This window comes from Rhineura floridana, chromosome 2 (assembly GCF_030035675.1).
Source record: "Rhineura floridana isolate rRhiFlo1 chromosome 2, rRhiFlo1.hap2, whole genome shotgun sequence".
NCBI lineage: Eukaryota > Metazoa > Chordata > Lepidosauria > Squamata > Rhineuridae > Rhineura > Rhineura floridana.
Genome location: NC_084481.1, coordinates 16693511 through 16699832, shown reverse-complemented (window position 1 = coordinate 16699832; position 6322 = coordinate 16693511). Strand labels below are relative to the sequence as shown.

Here is a 6322-nt window from a genome sequence, read left to right as displayed (position 1 = left end):
TCTATTTATCATACATTTAAAAACCAGGTACATATAAGAAACACAAAACAAAACATATTTACCATGAGTTCTCAAAGATTTCTAACATTTCTTGCTTTGTGTAACATTTATTTATTTATTTATTATTAGATTTATATCCCGCCCTTCCTCCCAGCAGGAGCCCAGGGCGGCAAACAGAAGCGCTAAAAACACTTTAAAACTTCATAAAAACAGGCCTTAAAGTACATTAAAACAAAACAACATTATTGGATGTATTTTAATTTCATTTTAATGTAGATTCTGTATGTTTTAATTATATGTACTTTTATCCGGAAGCCACCGTGAGTTCCAGTATTGGAAGGATGGCGGGATATAAATAAAGAATAACCAACCAACTAACTAACTAACATTAAAAACATTTTTTTTAAAAAAAAGCTTTAAAAACATTTTTAGAAAGGGTTAAAAACATTACAAAATACATATTAACAAGCAATTCTAACACAGACATTTCCCTTTTTAATCTTATAGTTAGTAGCAAACATCAATGTTTGCCACATTTCTGACATTCACTGTAACAAACACAATTGATCCTGAATATTTGTATTATGAGACATGCTTGCAGTGCTTAGGTGGCATTAATCCAGAGTCAGGATATCATCTTCAGAGATCCATTATGTTGCAACAGTCCAGGCAAGAGCATTTAAAGTCTAATTATTTATACAGTTAAATAGGTTTTTACAGCACAGCTAATAACAACTTCTAGTTATTAATAATTCATGTTCAGTCATTTGGGATATCATGGCTTTATGATTTACCCCAGTCAAAATGCAAGAATCTATTATCAGTTCTATCTAGGCTGGGGATCTTGAAGATGCACTATCCATCAACCTGCTGGGCCCTGATCAACATGCAAGCATGCAAGACTATCCATGTTTATTGAAAAGTACATGCAATGAAGCTTACACCAAGGTAAGAGCATCTAGGATTACAGCCTTAGAGAAGCAATGTTAACTTTTAGGCCAGTGTAGCTTAATTGTTAAACATTTAGTAGTTTTATGAAACACTGGTTTTAAAAGTCTGTGGAATTTTAAATTGCCTAATTTGCAGCAGGTTGCCTTTTCAGAACACCTCTTTCCTACTGGGATGTCATACTAATTGGTTCTTAATTGAGACATGTGCTTCCAATTTTCTAAATCCAACGGACTATGAATCTAGAAAAGACAGGCAGGTTTTAGGCTGTGATTCATTCATTTCAATAGGACTGACAAATATGTTTAGAACTGGTGCCTATGCAAGTTTTTTGTAGGTGGTTTTCATCAGATCTCTTAATGGATATTAATTATCCCTTAACAAGCCTTATCCACTTTTTTGTTCAAACAGAATGACTAAGCATGGTAGAAGGGGGGATTTTATCTCCTTTGCCAAAAGATATAGTGCGGGGCAGAGCTCATGATGTGACTAACTTTGTTTGTGGTCCCCACCACATAAACCCATTAACTGTGTGAAGCCACATCTGCATGAAAGAGTATGTCTAAAGATTAAAACTAGCTGGGTGGGAGGAAATCATGAAGGTCTTTTTCACCTTCTCACAGTTCTTAAGATTAGTGGTGGAGGGCTCTGCTTGTAGTCCCCACAAGAATCCACAGTGAGGGACAAATAGATGGACCTTCTTCATAGTGGGGACTTGACTCTGGAATGATCTCCTCCTGGAATTGTGTTTGCCTCCTTCGTCTTGGGGATTCAGATGTCAACTAAAGACATTTCAATTTACCTGGGCCTTTTCAGTTCAATATGGTAGTGTTTGCCCTGGACAGCAAAGTGTTAATTGTTATTTTATGAATATTTTATTTCTGTATTTGTTTTAACCATTTATGTGATTCTGTTGTTTATCCTTTGTTGTAAGACACCTGACCTCTGCTGCAGGATGGGTGATTTATAAACACAATAACAACAAGAGGAGAAGCAGCAGCAACAGCAGGGATCTGAATCCATGTCTCCCTGACCCAAATCCAACATTCAATCTCTTACACAGAGTTTCAAAAAGGTACAAACCCTTAGTTTTTCCAAACAACAACCCCGAGAGGCTAATTTGCTTTTCTGCCATCTTCTCGTAGTTAATTGACCCATTTTTACAAGGAGTTTGTGTAATGCAGAACTAAAATTACTATTAAGCTAGGCTTGCTATAGAACAGGATCCATGCTGTTATGTAGTTATCTGGCAATGACTTAGTATTTATTTATCCAAAGGGTGCAATATGTTCCCCATAAAATAAAGCAATGTATGGTCAGGGGGCTACCCTACTCTCTGTGCGCACTGAGATCCTTATAAAATTTCCCACAGCTAAGAACATAATCAAAAATGAACAGTTGGCCAATATTCCTAGCCTTGGGAAATGTTAGTGCACTTCCTTGCTGGGCCCAATGTTCAGAATACTAAGCATTCTGTGTGTTGTGAGCTAGGTCAATGAGGAGTTTTATGGCAAAGTGCCGCAGTTAAACTATATTGTGCCAAACACTGGACTAGCTCCTTTGAATGTGGCTACTGGGATGAGGTTAACAGAATGAAAAGGGATGTGCATTTGTATCTATGGGCATACCAACACTGAGCTGGGGCGGGGGGCTCTTGGCACATCCAATCCATGCAAAACCTGCTGTAGTTGTTCACAACCTACTATGACTCTCTGCTAGTTAGAGCAGCCTTTCCCAACCAGTGTGCCTCCAGATGTTGTTGGACCACAACTCCCATCAGCCTCAGCCAGCATTGCCAATGGTCAGGAAAGATGGGAATTGTGGTCCAACACATCTGGAGGCACACTGGTTGGGAAAGGCTGGCTTAGAGATAGGAGAAATTTGGTTCAGTTTAATGCAATTTACCTAATCTGCACTTCTTGAGACAATATGCTAACCAAAATGCAGCTATCCTTCAAAATGTGCACTTCTACACATTTTGTGATGTAGTTCTCCAAATAACGTGTACAAAAATGTATATACTAGTGAAAATAACATACAAAAATTCTCTATATTGGGGAGAACTGCAGCAAAATGTGTATATTAGGAGAAAATAAAACTAAAATGCTCATTAATTTTCATGAAGAGCTTTTTTTTTAAGTGAACTGATGTGGAAATGTGAATAGAACAATGAGAAACGGAGAGAAACCAAAATTGACAGATTTGTCCGTCTCTACTGCTAGTCCACAATGAAGACAAGAAGGAAAATGAAGAGGGAATGGTTAAAAGCAAGCATAATTCACACAGAGCTAGCACTGGCAACAGGAAGTTTTCGGGACGCTATTATAGGTACTATTTTCCTGTAAAGAGAGAGTCCTAGAGAGTTATAGCATGTTTTGTTGTATTTGTGAACATGTTGGTGAATATACATGTTACGTTATGCATATTGTGCATGGTTGGGAGGAAGGGCAGGGAAACACACAGACAATGCTAGTTTGCAAATCAGCATCACTTTCAGCAAACATCACCCCACCACAGAAAAGGTCTCTTTTCCAAGCCAACTGTCCTGTCCTCCCCCTTTCGTTGGCTGTGTTTCAACTTGCAAACCCTAGTCCGTGTAGACTGTGTCCTAGCTCAGTATTCGCCAACTATCAGGGCTCATTGAAGGAGGAAAGCCCTGCCTTCACCACCGGCTGAGCCTCTGAGGTCCTCAGTGGGCTCAGCTGCATAGTAGGTGGTGATGAAAAGGTGACAGCAGGGAAGACCAAGGACAAGGACAGAAATGTTGCCTGAATAATCTTGGTGCCAAATGAACACTGTTATTTCTGTTCCTTATACTGCATTTGACTGTGACTATATTGTGAAAGTCGGGGGGGGGATCTACTTGAAGCTATAAAATAAGATATAAGTTTTCAAAATCAAACAAATTTTCCATCCATCAAAAGTAATTGAGATACCTCTAGAAAGTGATCATTAATAAGCAAGGAAGCTAAGCAAAACTCAGTTGCCCTCCTCGCTTGACACACCATGATGGCTTTTCCAGTACACGATATCATAAAATGTCATCACTTTCTTCAGTTAGCTAGTTTAGAAAACAAGGTTTCTGGAAACACTGTTGCCATCTCCAAATGTGAAGCTCAAAGGGAGTGGGGGGAAAGAGAAATGTTACAAGAGACCAGAAATCCTCTTGTCTTTGGCATATTTATCACCAGCCAAAGTGTAGGAGCCCTTTTATTGCAAATCCTGCCTAGCAATTTAGTGTGCTGCCACCGTGCCAGCCTGCTGACACATCATCAAGCTAATTACACTCATTCACTAAGTGCCTGTCCTTCTTGTTAGAACAAGAACGGTGAAAAGCTAGTTAGGGAACAAAGTACTGCAAGGAGATATCACGGTAGTGAGCTGGCACAGGAGAAGGATGTTTGTCTGTGTAGAGGCTCTGTAATAAATGAAACATCTGGCAGAGGAGAATGTACTGGCAGCATTCTTCAATCTTTCCAAGGAATTGACAGTGTACTCCACGGCCATGTGGCAGCAGTTACAAAGAGGTTCTCTGAACAAACTAATATAGATTATGTCAGCCTGTCATTAATTCTAACTAGACTGTTGATATCTCTTTTCCCCCAAAGTGAGAAAAAAGTATTAAGGGTTAGGGTGATGGTGTGCTCTCTCAAAACAGGAATACGAGAAAGACACTTCACAAAAATGGAAGGGGCTGACAAATATATTTAAAATTGGTGCCAGGGCTGTAGTCCAGATGGCTATGTATAGGTAGCCACCTAGCCTGAATTTTATCCCTTTCACCAATTGCCAGAATTGGAGAATGCAAAGCTTAAAAAAAATGCTCTTCGTGCATGTGTTTGCTGTCATAGTGCACACTGTGCATTAATGTGTCACATGGGGGGCGTGATGGCTACATTTCTAACGTAGTGCACTAATCTAGTCACTGCTTGTTATCTCATCCTGGGCTATTTCATAGGGAATGCAGAATCCGTGGGGCCACAGCAAACCCTAGGCAAAAGGACAGTGTGTGCTGCACAGGACACCAGATTCCACAGCACATCCAACCAGTCTATAGCTACAAGAAGAAATATCCCTCTGCAAAAGAAAGATGCTCGGGAGTAATTTGCCAATGGATACTTTTTGAAATTTTCCCTTTGGAAAAAATAAAAATTCTGTGCATGCTCAGAGGCATCCAGGTCCATAAGTTTTAGAAACCAAAATATGGCAACCTAAGGACAAATCATACGAGCTTCAAGATGTACATGTCCTTATTCTACAACAGGAGTTGTTGGGAGGTTGTTTGTTTTTACCTCTGTGGAATAGATTTCACCCACAGAACAGCTCATTTGGATGCAGTTATGTTCTTTGAATATGTTCCTGGTCAGGATACTTGAAAAACAAATTAGCTGCTCAGTATATGAAAGCCTACTTCTATATGCAGAACCAGCAGTATGAGTCACAACCCAGAGTATCAACTGCTTACCCCAAATCTTTAGGGACCTCCCCCTGCCATAATAATGGATTGCTCTAAACTGGCTTTCTATCACTTGAGTGGATAAAGTGCTTTATGTTAGTTATCTCAGCCATCCATACAATAGTCCTGCAAGGGAGGCTATGATGATTGCTAACATATCAGTTGAGAAAACTAAAGCTGAAAGAACACTGGCTCTTTATTCCAAGGCTACCCAGTGAATACACTGTTGAGCAAAAACATAAACAAAGATCTATGTAAAATATTTTGTCTACAGGACAATTTACCTGTCTGGGACCCAAATATGTGAAAGAGATGCATCTCTGTATAGCAGGCTATTCAGTTCTTATGATCTACTTCGTGTCATCTCACCAATAGGTCCAGCCCAACGGGTGTGATACGGAAGAGGGCCTTCTCTGTAGTGGCACCCTATTTATTAAACTCCCTCCCTGTGCAGGTACATACAACATAATCACTGCTGGGGTTTCAGGACCAAGACCCAATTCTTCACCTGGATGTTTGGAGGAAATTCTCCATTGTTGGAGACATGGAACTGTTTTAATGTTATGATTATATTGATTAGTTGAAATTTATGTTTTTATTAGCAGTTTTACTGTTTTAACATGAATACTGTAAACTATCTTGTGGTCCTTTTGGATGAACAGCATTATAAAACTGCAATAAATAAATCTGTAAGGCCTGCTTGCCTCTAAAAAACACTGGCTCAGGAGCAAAGACATTTGAATCTTCTTCCCATGTGAATTTGCTGAATCATGTAGAAAATATTTGTGTCTCTCCTCTCTGGAATGGTGATGTTAATCTGACCTATATGGGAAGCAGAGTAAACATGCTTGAATTTGTTTGGAAACCAGACCACCGTAAAGACTTCTGGCAGTAACCATGCTACAGACTGAATGTTTG

At 39.4% G+C, this 6322-nt stretch overlaps 1 long non-coding RNA gene across 2 annotated transcripts; it reads left to right on the top strand.

Moving 5' to 3' along the window:
* The first annotated feature begins 1241 nt into the window (after positions 1-1241).
* On the top strand, positions 1242-5911 carry LOC133378079 (uncharacterized). 2 transcript variants are annotated; one of them, XR_009760845.1, is made up of 3 exons: positions 1242-1281; positions 1883-2023; positions 4907-5911. It is a non-coding gene; the product is annotated as an uncharacterized LOC133378079 (long non-coding RNA). The 2 variants fall into 2 exon arrangements; XR_009760844.1 differs by lacking the exon at positions 1242-1281 and adding an exon at positions 1461-1504.
* The last annotated feature ends 411 nt before the right edge of the window (positions 5912-6322 follow it).